At 43.7% G+C, this 15,585-nt stretch overlaps 1 protein-coding gene across 5 annotated transcripts in view; it reads right to left on the bottom strand.

Moving 5' to 3' along the window:
* Window positions 1-15,585, bottom strand: part of LOC106842057 (uncharacterized) — a 97,705-nt gene that overhangs the window by 21,557 nt on the left and 60,563 nt on the right. The gene's annotated exons all lie outside the window — the stretch shown is intronic.

Below are 15,585 nucleotides of genomic sequence, written 5' to 3'. Positions count from 1 at the left end.
AGATTATCCCTGAGTTCACATTTGTTGCCAATCTTCCTCTTTTTGCTTAAGGAAGATTGTCCCTGAGCTCATATGTGTGCCAATCTTCCTCTATTTTGTATGTGGGTTGCTGCCACAGCATGGCTTGACAAGCAGTATGTAGGTCTGTGCCTGGGATCTGAACCCACGAACTCCAGGTCGCTTAAATATCTTGCTAAGTCACGAAAGCTTCAGAGGAGTTTGAGCTAGTTTCTCAAATCACAATGTGCACCGAGGGGCAAGTCTGTCTGAGGGGGAGGATGGGAGAAAATCCACACAATCGGTGGTGTTTTTGTCATTGTTTCTTTCTGAATTACCTCTGATTAGATCTTGCTGTCAAGCCACCTTTTCATGAGGGTGGCCAAGAGCTCATCCTGGGTCCCAGAAATGGCCTCCTCTGCCATTTCCTTGTGGTTGTGCATCATCACCAATGTGTGGATAAGCAAAATCTGTTAAATCCACTTAACCAAACACACAAAAACTGCAGCGTGTCCCAAAGAGCTGAAGCGAGTGACGCGAGGACCGTCTGTCCCACTGGGTGGCCTCAGGATACTTCACCTATCGGTATGAATTCTTTTGGTTAAAGAACCCCCAGGGCGGGCCCCATGGCCCAGTGGTTAAGTTCCTGAGCTCTCCTTGGGTGGCCCGGGGTTTCCCGTCTGGATCCTGGGCATGGACATGGCACCGCTCATCAGGCCATGCTGAGGCGGCGTCCCACATAGCAGACACTAGCTGCCCTGGTGCTGTGTGACACATGGGACAGTGAACCAGCCAGAGATGGCGTGTATATTAAATACCAGTTATGCTTACCTCCTTTTTTATGTTTAGAAAAAAACATGAACGAATAGAGAAGTTTTCTCCCTCCCCCAAACGGGTACTTTTGAGCAGCCTATTTTGGAGAACGCCAACTCACATTCTCGAATTTCAGGACTGTGTCTTCCTGGCAGGGGAGGGAGACCTTGCCTAAATCCCAGTGGCAGGGTGGCCAGCCCCCTCTGAACCAAGAACGTGATGCTTCTCTGCAAAGACCTGTGTGTGAAATACTACGTGTGAAATACTACGGGCTGGGGACCGATTCCGCTCCTTACGTGTATAAGCAAACCTGCCGTATTTGGGGGAGATACAAAAGGAACATAAGTTTTCTGCCCTGTGGGGGTTTGCAACGAGCTGGGAAGAGAAGACAGAGGTGACTGGCAATGCCAGGTGGGCCCCAGTAAAGGGCAACATGAGGGGGATTGGAGGTAGTTTGGGCTGTAGGAGGAATGGGAAGGTGGGAAGCAGTGGGAAGAGGAAGGGTGGCTTTGAAGGGAATGCTTTGAACAGGTGAGGGAAAAAAAAGAGGGAACGAGTGGCAGGGGGGAAAATATCCTTAACGCCTGGAACGCAAATGCCAAATTCAGAGGATGGAGAAGAGACCTCCAGCTGACAAAGGCTGGCTTCTGTTTCAGTGAGAGAAGAGGGTGGACTTAGATACCCATCCAGGGGTCTGACTTTGCCCAGCAGGCAGCTGGGTGGGGTTTCCAGCAGGACCGTAGACTATCAGATAACCATATTAGGAAGCTCAGTCTGCTGGCGATGCGTAAGGGGTGTGGGAGGAAAGGTGACGAGCTGGGGATGGTTCCAGCAACACCGGTGATGAGGACCCAAGTTAGGGCTGAGCGGTTCCATAAAGAAGAGTGCAGACCTGCCCCACCCCCACCCCTGCCCCAGCCCTTTACAGAAAAAAGCTTGCAGATCTCTAGAAAACATAAAAGTCCCAAATCTGATATTCACTGTAGATTCAAATTGACCAGTGAATCACTTAAACGTCTTTATCCTTAAGGTATTTTTCTTTTCTTTCTAATGGATACAGTTGGTGTAAGGATGACCGAGAGCCTGGCCCCTTTCAAGTCTGGTTTCCCTCATCAAGCCAGCAGATAATGGTGTGGGGGGCTGAGCGGGCGGGGAGGCAATCGGGCCCAGGGCTTCCTGTTGTCCTAGCATTAGCATACCTACTCCCGGATCAAAGAGAGCTCTGCTTTCCCTGCGTGCTCCCAACAGGGGAGAAAGAAGTCTAATATAATTAAAAATAAGCTGCAATTTGGTATGATCTGAAACTGTGACAGTTTGTGACCCAGGATGGAGGTTTATGGAGAGCTGTTTTCTCAGGACCTGTTTAGAATATTCTGGAACTTGAACCTTTTCTGCAGAGAATTTACGACCTTGGTGTCTGCTAAGATGTTTTCTCAGACCCACCCCTTTCCGTAGAGAGAAATCATTTCTAAGGTGGATGCCATGTCATTCCCCTCCCACGTCAAATGCGGTTGGCCCGAAGCTGATATATTTCATTTAATAAGTAACGTGATTCCGCTGGATTAGCTGAAAGCATAGGAAAAAGGAAATAAATATATAAAAGTGCATCTTACGTGTCAGACTCTGTTAGACGGCATTATACATTTATCACTGGCTCCCTTATTCATTCTGTAGACTATTTATTGAGAGTTTGCTCAGACCCTGTGCCAGGTGAGCAACCACGGGCAGGATTCCTGTCCCCCTGGAGGCCACAGTTCACCAGGGGTGACTGATGTTAACCAAATAATCACAGAAATGCGCCGGCAGCTATAGCTGGGTGAGTGCTCCTGAGGACGAGGAGTCCACCCCAAGAATCTAGGGTAGGAAACAATTGGATGGGTATGAAGAGATGGGAAATGCTCCTCTAGGAGTGGGGCTCTGGCCAACCCGGCCTGTGAAGGAAGAGGGGAACTCAATAGGCAGATGGAGGAGCAGGGGAGAGTGTGAGCGAGGAGATGGGAAATGCTCCTCTAGGAGTGGGGCTCTGGCCAACCCGGCCTGTGAAGGAAGAGGGGAACTCAACTAGGCAGATGGAGGAGCAGGGGAGAGTGTGAGCGAGGCTCTCTAAAGAGATGCTCAATCCATTTCAGGAACTGGAAGGCCAGGGAGATGGGAGCTGAGGACACGGGAGGGGCAGACCACTCTGGACAGTGCCCATGGTGATCAGGGCTTTCGTCTTCATCTTAGGAGCACTAGGAAGACACTGCAATGTTTTGAAGAGGAGGCTGGAATGATCCTAGACGTGTTTGGAAATCACTATCCTAATGAAAATCGATGTAAGAACTGCAAGGAGGCCGTTGGTTCAGATGGCAGAAAACGGTGACCTGGTCCAGCCTGGGGATGGCGGAGACAGATGGAGAGCAGGCTGTGGACCTGAGAGACGCCGGAAGTTTGGGGGTACACTAGATGTGGGTGGAAAAAGAGGTGAAAGAAGTGACAATTTCCAGATTTTTGGCTTGCATAGTAGCCCCTTTATATTGCCACGTTGACGCCTCACAACGATGCATTATCTCACCCTTCTTAGGCCCAGGATGAAAGTGGGAGTGACAGAAGTGGCTTCCCCAAGGCCTCACAGCCAGTGGGGTCTCCAGGATTCCCACACGGGCTCATCCAGCTCTGCTGGCTCCCAATACCGTGCCGCCCCCACTTCATGAACCTCCCTCAAACGTCACGAAGACATCAAGCAGATTAGCCCATGACCCTCTTCGAAATATACCTACGGGTGCCCAGGGCAGGCTGAACCCAACGACAGGGCCCCTCTGTGCGTGGCCGTGTGGCTCTACATCCACCATCAAGTTGATGTCCATTAGCGTCCACTGTTTATGCCCTCCTGAAGCCAAGGGTAGTTATAATCTGAGTGTTATAATTTAGTGAACCATTGATATAATCTCATAAAATATGACTGTGAAAGGGAGCTATTTCTGAAAAAACAAAACCATCAAGCTGACTGCTTTGTGAAGACATAATAAAGGTTAGTCACCTAAAAGACCGTCAACAAATTGAGTGCAGGCAAGAAAACGATAAGAGTCTGAAAAGGATTCTGTGCTCAGGTTGGGTGCCGGGGTTTCTAAGGAATCACGTAACTGGAAGTCTCAATTGTAGACCATGCCTGGACGATGCAAAAAAAACCCACACGAAACTCATCAGCAGACTCAACCTTAAAGCAAAAGCCTTGGCCCATCAAAAAGTTGTTGAATGAATATATGGTTACATATTTAGCTCTAAACATCTTTACATGAAGTGGTCCAAGAATAAACCAACTGTTAATATTAACTGATGACCAACCAATCCAGATGGTTCTGTACGTTGTTTGTTATTACTTGGACCGTGAATTTCTAGGTCTCCGCTACTTAATCAACGAAAATTTATGAGTGCCATTTAAAACGTGAGTTCCACATCTAGAAAAGTGACAGGGGTGGATTCATCTTATGTGACACCGTCAGGTACTGTCACGTGAATCGACTGGACAGAATAGAGAGTACAGCACAAGACCCAAATATCTCTGAAAAGGGAGTATGTGGTTAAGACGGCATTCCACACGAGCTGGCAGCGGGTGCATTGTTTAGCAAATGGTTTTAAGATGAATGGCTAAATCTCTTAGAAATATAGTGTCAGATCTCCACCTCATAATCAAACAAATGTAGAAAATGAAATTATAAAGTACTACAAGATATAAATCGGCGTTTTTCAAGTTTGGCTGCATGGTGGAATTACCCAAGTAGCTGGTAGGTCCCAGGCATCCTTTTCAAGTGCTCAGAGGACCCCAATGTGCAGCCAAAGTGAAGAGCCACAATATAGATCAATATTTACACCATATTTGCTTTGGGAAGAGAAATGGCATAAAGGAAAAGATTGAAACATTTAAATTACCTAAGAATGAAAAGTATCCATTGCTTTCATAAATTAAAAAATATATATAAGCCTTAAGAGGGAAATGACAAACTTGCAGTTTTTGCAATTTTATAACAGGCACAAAGTGAATATTCCAATGAAGAGATCTTGCAAATCAAAAAGAAACCGGGCTAGGGGCCAGCCCTGTGGCGCAGTGGTTAAGTCCAGCGCACTCTGCTTCGGTGGCCTGGGTTCATGGGTTCATATCCTGGGCACACACCTACACCACTCATCAGCCATGCTGAGGTAGGGACCCACATACAAAATGCAGGGAGATTGGCACAGACGTTAGCTCAGCATGAATCTTCCTCAAGCCAAAAAAAAAAAAAGAAATTGGGCTATGACTATGTGTGCGCACACGCACCAACATAGCTGATAATGAAAGTGATATGTGAAATATATATCAATGAAATAATGCAAGTGTGTTCTATCTCGCCAGTAATAAAAGAAATGCAAAACTAACCATTTTTTTCTTTATAATATTGGTAAAGAAGATTTTTTGTTGGAACTCCTCAGTGTTAGCTAAAGTGTAGAAATAGATGCTGTCATGTTGTCAGTAAAAGGACAATTCAGAGTATCAAAATCTTGACGTTATGTCGTACTCCTGAATCCAGCAATTCCATCTCTGACCTTTGCTCTTCTGAAACAATTTGAGCACAAAGTGTTTATCCCCCACTGGGGATCAGCGCTCCATTGGGAAGCCATCCTTGGCCCCCAGCCTGACCCAGAGTCTCTCATTCTAGCATCCCCCAGCATCTCCTGCACAGCTCTTCCTGTCTCACTCTTCTCCCCTCAGGAATTGTTAGTTTGCACAAGGCACTAGGCACCTAGCACACAAGCACGAGGTTTTATTTATCTTTATATTCCCAGCCTATCACACAATGTCTGGCACGCAGCAAGCCCTGATTGCATGTTTAAGAATCAACGGCTCCGCACAGAACCGTTGTTCTAAATAACGCAATAATGACTCAGTGAACTTCCAACAATAAGGAGGAAACTGATTGCAGCACAGCAGCCTGGAGTACCCCGCGTGTTCTGCTCTCTGGTCATAAGGTGTAGCACACCCTTGACCTGCCCACTGTGTCCACCACGATGAGGGACCTTCCCTCTCCCCTCTGCCCAGTACAATAGCCACTAGTCACACGCAGCTATTGAGCACTGGAAATGCGGCTGGTGCAACTCTGGAACTAAACTTTTAATGCTATTTCATTGTATTAAATTCAAATTTAAATAGTCACATGTGACAAGTGGCTACAGTCTTGGACAGAAGAGGTCTAGACCCAATGCCCTGTTTTTCCAAATGAGGAAACTGAGTCCCAGGAAGTTAAGTGACTGGTTTGAAGTCTTACTACTAAGTGGCGAGAGACAAAGCACTTCGCCGATGGTATCATGAGTTCGTATGGGTTAGTTTCTAGGTTAATTTCTATCCTACAAGAAAGGATGCAAGTATTTCTGTTCTTTTTAATTCTTTTGAAGAAAAAAAGCGAGAGAATTGTGAGATTCTTTGTTCTCTCTAAATTTTATGCCGGCCTGGAAACAGCCTTTTATAATGATCCTAATTCTTATTTTAGAATTGAACATCAAAGATTCTAAATCTGATCCACTTAGGCTGCATTTCATTAAGCAGAAAGTTAAGACCATTGTTAAAATGAAAGAAGTTCCATCTGGAGATCACAAAGCTGTCAAACATGAGGTGCGTCATGTAATTTGAAAGGAATCGTTTACACGTTTCTCATGTGCGTGGTTCAAGCTGGAGACTGGAACTCCACCTTCCAGAAAGTTCTCCGGAAGATCAATGCTATTTGATTCCTACACACGCATCCATACACACAGACATCCCTCTGGGATATTTCCTGCTCAACTGTATAGTAGTGACAGAACAACTAAAATCCTGGAATCCTTTTTCAAACAAAAACAGAAAAATACTGAAAGCAAAGTGGAGAGCAGAAGCATTAACTGGAGATTGAAACTGAGATATGAAAATAAGGGGGAAACATAACATGACGGACAGCTTCCATTCCCTTCCTTAGTGTTCCTTTAAGGACAAACAAGGAGGCCCAATGTGGAGTAATGTATGGAGAACGCGGGGAGCCCTCAGTGACAGCTGGTGCCTTTCAACCTTCAACTTGAATCTCTCTGCGTGTATGTAGGCGCGTATTTCCCGTGCACGTCCATACTATCTTCTAATATACACCTTCACTTGAAATAACTCACTTCTCATCTGCCCCTTACGGATGCCGTGCAGAAAGGGGAGGAGGCCCTTGAGTCTGGGATTAAAATCCTGAAACCCACGCAGCCCCTAAGTGTCGGGAGGAAGTGAATCTTTCCTTGTAAAGTTAGCTGATGGTTGCTCTCAACCTACCTGGGACACCAATTTAAAAAGGAAAAAGGAAGTGGTCAAAGTCATGCTTTTTTGTAAACTTCAAAGGTTATCTCTCCCTCCCCCCTCTTTACATTTTACTGTCTGGTGAGCTGACTCGTCTGCAGCTGTTGGCAGAGACTGTGTTCCGTGGCGTCAAACCTGCCTCCTCACGGCCCATAAAATTACAGCAGGGAACCAAGACCCGCAGGTGTGGGAGGGAGAGGCCAGGATGCTCCTTAATGATTTCGCTGACACCCCATGCTGAGCTGCTGGAGAAAAAGGAGCTGGAGCGAGATGCGAGCTTCCCCTGTTTGTGAGGGTGTGCCGGCTCACCGCTCTCTTTCCACAGCAAGGCTGCTGGCTGTTAGCTCCTAAAACTATTCCCGAAATTACCACTGCTACATGTGCTGGGGCTCCGGTGAGGCCAGTCTCATAACCTCCCACAGATCTTTGTGTCGCGTGCAACTTCCCAGTAGAAACGTTTTGGACAACACAAGGCCACCAAAACTTAGACCACTGAAGAAGGGAAGCAGAGAGAAGCCAAATTAATTTAGACATTTGATAACCCAAGTTAAAAAAAAAAAGTCTTCAACGGCATTGAATACTGTAACAAAATGTTTCTAAAATCTACATGACCAGGTTCTTTTTCCTCCTCAAATTAGGAGAGATAAATAAACATCATATGTGTTTTCAAAGATGTCAGATCTCTGTTGGTATTTCATAGTGAGGATGTAACACACTTTGCCCTTTTTCTTTTTATTAGCGGTAGAAGACGTTAATCGTTATAGACTAGCTGTCAGTCAATTGTCACGTAACTTCGCAAACCAGTCCGGTCATTCTGCCCATGGCTTTGTGTCAATATTTTGAAAAAGAAGGGGAAAAAATCAGAAAGTCAATTTATTTAAAGCAATCTTAAATTGTTTATATTGTTTTTACTTGGCAGACTGAGAAACACATACATTTCTTTAAAGAAACGGAAAAGTGGATGTGGCATTTTTGCAAAAGAAAGGAGGATGGCCAAGAGAAAGGGCTATCTTAGAGAGCAAACGAGTGAGTCTGCAACATTTATTATGCCCCTACTGTGTTGAGTAGTGAGCATGTCACCACTTTGTGGGGGGGAGGGGGGAGGGGAAAGTGGGGGAGGAGGAGAGAAAAAGAAACGTAGAAGAAATATAAGGAAGAAAAAGTCCTGGTTCTGCCCTCAAAGAACATTACTTTATAACTGGGGACATCCAACAAATAAACACAAAATAGACTTAAACACATTTAAAAAATCAGCAGCCAAGAATTTATCTTATACCCTTAAATTGTTTGCACTGTACAACACTGTTTGCATCATGCATAATACTGCTTATCAAGTTAATAGTTTTGATAAATTCTATCTGTTGGGTTACATACATTACATTTTACAGGAAACTGGTGGGGTTGGGTAAGCTGACCCATGGAAACATTACTATTTAGGCTGATAGTCAAAAAACCCATCCTTTAGGTTGGAAGTCACCCTTTTAGTGCGGTAGGATTAGATGAAAATAAGAAATGCTACTGTTTGGCAAACATTTTCCGGGAACCTATCACACGTCAGACATTGGGCTAGGATCTTGGCATATAAGGATCAAACACGATAAAGCATGTGGTTTGAATGAAGAATGCAAGACCAGAAAGAAGGGGCTTTGATACTTTTAGATGATGTTTCAATTCATTTTTCTCTAATTTAAGGCCAGAAAGGAGAATCACCAACTTAACATCCTAGATCAGAGGTCTACAAACTCCAGCCTGTGCCAAGTCTGTGGTTTTCACATTTTTAAAGGATTGTTAGAAGCAAAGAGAGACAGAGAGAGAGACTCTGAGAGAAAGGAAGGAAGGAAGGAAGGGAGAAAAAGAGAGAAGGAAAGGAGGAAAGAATACGCCACAGAGATGGGATGTGGTCTACAAAGTCTAAAATGATTTCCTTTCCAGAAAATGTTTGTCTAGATTATACGAACAGCTAGAAAAAAAAACCCCATACTCACTCCAGCACATCGTTCCCTTCCTATTCTTAGATTTCTCAGAGCCCGATATTGGAGGGCTCTATATTTAATTTAGATTAATTTTAAACTTATTTCTGAATTCCTGGATTAGCAGTGATTCTGTAACATTTTTCTTAATGCAGAAATTGGTACAGGAAACACTTTAACGGTATTCAAACATCGTTGATTTCTGAAAGGCCTTTCTAGCCACTCCACTATGCTTCTACTTCTTGTCCAAACATTTTACATGGTTAAAATAAATATAGATATATCGGATAAGCCGCATTTTTAAGAACCGTGGTTTTGGGGCTGGCCCCGTGGCCGAGTGGTTAAGTTCGCGCACTCTGCTTTGGCAGCCCAGGGTTTCGCCGGTTCGGATCCTGGGCGCGGACATGGCACCACTCATCAAGCCATGCTGAGGTAGCATCTCATATGCCACAACTAGAAGGACCCACAACTGAAATATACAACTATGTACTTGGGGGCTTTGGGAGAAAAAGGAAAAATAAAATCTTTAAAAAAAAAAGAAGAACCATGGTTTCTAATTGCAGTTAAACCACAAAGACTGTCTCATCTGGGGACAAAACTACTTTTCAGATCTAATTGAAGACAAGCCTTTCTTTAATCACCAAATCATACCTGTGCTTCCTAATAAAATATATGGTTTAAGCAAAATTTCGTACTCTGTCGATTTCTACAAGGAGTAAACAATGAAGCCATTTCTATTTCCCCGAATAAATCTACATGCTGCCCTTTTCATTACTTATTGGGAGGTAATCGACTCACATGTTGAAGTTGGAATTTTCAGGATTTTTACTGTATGCATTTTCTATTATTTTTAAGCATATTTGGGAGGGAACAGAAATTTACACATTTTGAGAAATTAAGGCAAAACAAATCAGCCTGGATTTGTTTATGCATATGGAGAGTATCTAAAAAGAAAGCAAAGCAGATAAGAAGGAAATGTACTTTGGGTTTTCCTCATTTTATTAATTATAGGTTTGTTCAACATAAACATCACAAAGTGTGTTTTCCTGGAACCACACAAAATAAAAGTTTGATCCTTGATCTAAGTGGAGGATATGGTTAGTTTCTAAAACCAATGACTCCATTTGGCTGATGCTCATTTGAGGTCATTAATGCCATTTGTACTACACAGAGGCTCAGTCACATTTCACAGCCGGCCGGTCCCCACAGGGACAGGCTCTGAGTTATATATTACAACCTACCTGCAGGACGAGTGGGCTCTGATTAAGTACATGTTGTCTGCCACAATTAAGCAACTGCATGTAAAATTCCCAACTGAAGCCATAAAGGCCACAAATAGTGGTTTCTAAATCTGCATAACGGCAAGCAGATCTGTCAATCACAACCACGCATTTTCCCAAAGTTCATTTTTCAACCCCTTTGCCGAGAACGTCCTAAGACACATCTTTGCGGCTCAACAGATTTTGCCATGTTACAAACTTTTGGGGCAGACATGCTACAAAATAGACACAAGTAATTGGCTACAAAGGATTATTGGAGGAAATCTGAGGACAAAGGAGGCCTACAGACTGACTTAAATGTCCCAAGAAATGTGGGGGAAAGAAATACTGAGAAGCATGAATGTAACTTTCCTTGTTAAAGGAAACCAGTTAAGTGAGAATGATGCCATCTGGGTTTGATGAGCCAAGCAGCTAACTCTCCTGACAGGAGATTTGGCCTCTGGAACAGAAAAAATGCACCACTCAGAGGAAAGAGCACCTGGCAGAGAAAAGTGTGGGATCACTGAAATCCTGTGTCATGTTTGACTTGACAGCATCCGTCTACTGCCCACCAATCAAAACTTCCCATCCTACTCTAAGATAAAAGAATAAAATTGTGCATTGGCTCAATGTGATACAGAACCCCATTTCTTAAATTTATAAAAAAATTAGAGAAAGTGGCTGTGGCAATCCCTAAATACTGAATTTATTCTGAGTAACGGCAAAACTGTAAGTAGAGATACAGTCTCGTGTAATGTTTTCTTTCCACTATTTTCAATTCTTTATTTCGTATTCTTATCAAAAAGTTGTAGTTTAGCATGGCTACCATTTTTTAAATTCAACTGAGTTGGAGAAATAAAAAAGGAAGAAAGCACGTTGAATGAATGATGAGTTTGTGAGAGGAACTTTGTTGAACTATATTTGTGTAATTTTATTTGTGTAACTGAATTTGTTTAATTGGACTCTGTAATAACCCTGTGGGTAGGAATTACTGCTCCCATTTTAAAGATGGGGAAACTGACAGGTGATGAACGGAAGCGACTTACCAGGGTCTGCAGCAGGTAACTGGGAAAATCAGGTCAGGGCCCACATCGGGCTGACTCAGAATAACTCAACAGTGTTACAAGTCACAGTCTGAAACACTTTCCAAAAAAGCTGAAAAAGTAAAACGCTTTGAGACATAATTGAGAATATCCTTTATATAGGTAGTAAATAAGCCTTACAAGTATATTTTTCCTACCTCCCTATTTGCCTCCTGATTGAGAAGAATGGGGATTCTGATTGTTCCCAATGGGGGAGATTGAGTCTAGCAAGTTGCTAACTCTCTGTGAAGGAATGAATCTGCAGTTCTAACAGAGAAGCCCCACGATGAGATCAATACCAGTGACAGCCTCACGACTTGTAAGATATTGCCACACAGGTTATCAGAGGTCAATCTTGTAACCCAGCGTGAAGGGGTAGGTCTGTTCGTTCATTCACGTGTTCCTTGTACCTTAAATATTTCTTGTGTTCCTACTAAATCTGTGCCTGCAACCTTAGACACATAAAGACGAAAAAGATCTAGTTCTGGCCTAAAGATGCTCACGGTCTTGAATACAGATTAAATGAGAAAACAAGATGAGTGAAAACACTCTCCAAATTGAATCTACATAACCTAATAAGAATTAGTACCTTCAAAGGAAAATAAAATATTTAAAAAATAAAGGCCACCAGTTACAAGACATGATAATAACCACCTATTTTTTCTTCATTATATAGCCTTTATTCCTTCCATTTTAAAAGCCCACATTAGGTCTAAGTTTGGGTCGTATATTGCTTATGAAAAAGTATATTTGGTAGACGTTAATAATTTCTCTCAAGTCACAAGCCTGTTCTTCACAGCAAAGGAAGAAGAGATTTCCTGAAATGAAACTTTTGACCAAAAATTAAAATATTTTTTAAAACGAAGATAACTTTCAGCAATTATCTGTGAAGGTTAAGCATCTTTACAGACAGACTCGTATATGGCACCATGCTGAGTGTCACCTTGATGACTGACCCAAGGTCAGAAGCCAGTGCTCTTTCCAGTATGGGAGGTGACCACACTGTCTTAGCCGGTCATGAACTGAGCTCAGCAAACACGTGTAGGGTGAATGAAAGGAGCAGCCTGAGGCCGGGGAAGGAAGTTTTCTCCCTCTTGGAGGGGATCAACCATCCATGATGGAACCAGTGATGATGGCCAGAGTAACCCTATTTCTAAACAAATGATCAACATGATGCATCATGGGAGTGGGACCTGTCTGAAGAATCTAGAACTCTGCTGGGGAAAGTTGAGTATAAACTAACGTCGACTGAGCAGGCGAGCTGTGCATCAATGGAGCCAGCCACAAGGAACACGGGCATTCCCTGGTAGGGAAGTGCCAGGGGTCAGGCTGAGTCAGCACCGGTGCCACTCACAGGCCACCCCAGGTAGATGCTGCAGTAGAAGACTGGGCCCATTCCATGGAGGAGCTTACAAGCTACTCAAGGACTAAATTATGTATCATCCACGGATCCACCCAGAAAGGTTTGCGGGGGAGGAGAAACATGAGCTTGGCAGGGGAAAAGTCTGGACGGGTCAAGAAGAGATGCTGTCAATAGGGACAGAGGGAAGCCCTGGAGTGATCCGAGGACCCCACTGCTCCCGGGGAGCTGGGAGCCAGACTACAGAAGGCCTTGAACGCCGGGTCTGACCAAGTCCATGAGTGAGACAGCCTTCATTTATCTTGTGCTCATGGTTCAGAAACCGTAAGTCATGAAATAAAATGAAAAATATTGCCAAGGAGAATAACATTCCCTAGAAAATTCCCCAATCTTTTCATTAACTCATCAAGTATTTACTGAATACCAGGGACTTTTTTCAGATACTGAGGATGTACAGAAAACACTCTAGAGAATGAGAAAGATGCTCTAGAGGGTAGAGGAAAACACTAAAGGGGATAAATAAATAAAATGCATATTATGTGGGAAAGTGATAAGCGCTAAGAAAGAAAACTAAAGCAAGGAAGGTAATTTAAATACAAGGGAGGGCATGGAGGCAGTGTAGAAACATCAGATAGGTTACTTCCTGTAAGCCTTTGGAGCAAAGACCAGAACAGAAGGAAGGGAAGGAGTCAGTAGCCGGGATCTCTGGAGGTAGGGCATGCCAGAAAAAGGGAAGTGTAAGTGCAAAGGCCCTGGGGTGGAAGGCATCCAGAGTGTGTGAGGAACAAGGAGGCCGGGGTGGCCAGGGCAGAAAGAGCCAAGAGCAGGCAGCTAATGAGGATAAAGCTGTAAAGCCTGGAAACAAGGAGCTGAGACCCCAGACGGAGGGAGCGTTACCAGAATGTCATCAAACACTCTGGTGACGTGGAGTAGAACCCAGCTTTCTGTGACAGCACAGCATCACTTTTAGACTTATTTCTGCTCACGTCACACAACAAAGAAATCCATTCACAAATTCGGGTTCCTTCCTAACACCACGAAGGGGTTTAGCAGGTCCGTTTTTAGAAGTCACTAAGGTTACAAAGTCCTCTTTAGCCCTCCTTAGACATTAGGAAGGCTCTTTTAGGAAATCTGTAAAGCACCCACCTCTGACGTTGATGGTGAGACCCAAGGGCTTCCATCCTGTCCAAGTGCTATAAGAGGAAGAGGAACGGGCAAGAAGCAGCCCAGCTGCTGGGCACACAAGAGCCAATTTAGGGAGGTGGGTTTCTCTTAAGTACAAACTCTGAAACAATGCACTTCCTCAGCTATGAGTGTCATGCGCCCGTAAGTGGCAGGCGGGGGGCTGGGACGTCCCTGTCTAGTTCCTGTGCCCTGACTCCTAATGAGACGAAGAGGAAAATTGGCTTTGAGGCCAGTTTGAGACCACCTCCGCTAACTTGAGCCTATAATGATTTCAATGTGGGATCTAAAGTGACACAGCCTGGAATGGGTCATAAAAACGGCTGGAAAAGGTGGCCTCTGTCCTCGCCATCATTGTCGGGAGGAGAAATCGCCAGGTCCCAGGAGTGCCCTTCAGCAACCTAAAACCTTGTGTCTTTATCAAAAAAAAAAAAAAAAAAAAAGCCGGTCTGGTTAACAAACACAAAGATTGTTTTTAGGAACGGACCCACGGCAAGTGCATTTGGCAAAATGACATCACCTTGAAACCCGAAGTGAAATAAATGGAAGAATTTACAAGCCAAGGCAAATGTTCAAAGGGAGACTCAGACACAAGGAACAGATGGCTGATGAGAGAGCCGAAGAGCATTCTGCCAACACCCACAAAATGCAGATTTTTAAAGTGCCATGAAGGCTGTTTATGGTCTGAGCACCCAGGAATCGGCTGCATGGGCTCCACGCACTGAGAAGTTCTCTCACAAAGTCCACACTGCATCCTGGAAGGGACAGCGTGCGTACCTCAGCCTAGGGAATTTTATTTTTCATGCAAACATCACCGCTACCTTGTAAAAGCCAGTCAGATTCTTTCCACCTTTTATTTTCAATGTGAAAAGGAGCTGATGATTTGCCTGTTGAAATTGCAAGAAAAATGGAAAGAAAGGGCCACCCTCGTCACACACTCTCCTGTCTATTTCTAGGGGGTTATCCCAACCCTTAGTGATCTTGGAACTACGAAAATTTCTTTAAAGTCCAATTATAGGGGGTCCAGAAAGAGTACTGTATTTTTTCACCTCTTACAAACATCTTTGCAAAAATATTCTAAACCATTCCTTTCACATTTAATGAAGAATGTTTAGGGTGAGTATTAATCAGCATCCGTAGCATAGATTGAAGTATGCCTATAGTAAATGAAGGAAAATTTGAGGCACTGAGCTGCTAGCAGTCACTCAGGGAGAAAATAAGGAGAGAGCATGTATTCTCATTGAAATTTTCTCATTAGCTATTATTTCTGATCCCTTCAGATACTTTCTTAGACCAGAATTATTTTTAAGAAAAACCCCCAGCAAAATCAAATTACACATATATATCACAATTAAAAATTATTCTACCACTACTTCTAAAACCCAAATCAAGTTTCAGTACAGCAGAGGCTAAAAATTTATCAAAATGTCAGCCATTTGAGCAGTCAGTTCACCTCTTTCTCTCTCACGGAATCTATTTTGGTGCCTACACAAATAAGTGTGTTTGTTGGTTTTAACAGATAGATAGAGGGATGGGTGGCTGGATGGATTGGTGGATGGACGATATTTGGTCAAGTTTCGAAGTAAGTACTTGATTTTTAGAGAGA

The sequence above is a fragment of the Equus asinus genome, chromosome 1 (genome assembly GCF_041296235.1).
Source record: "Equus asinus isolate D_3611 breed Donkey chromosome 1, EquAss-T2T_v2, whole genome shotgun sequence".
Lineage (NCBI taxonomy): Eukaryota > Metazoa > Chordata > Mammalia > Perissodactyla > Equidae > Equus > Equus asinus.
Note: the sequence above shows the minus strand (reverse complement) of the source record. Positions and strands in the feature narration are given on the sequence as shown.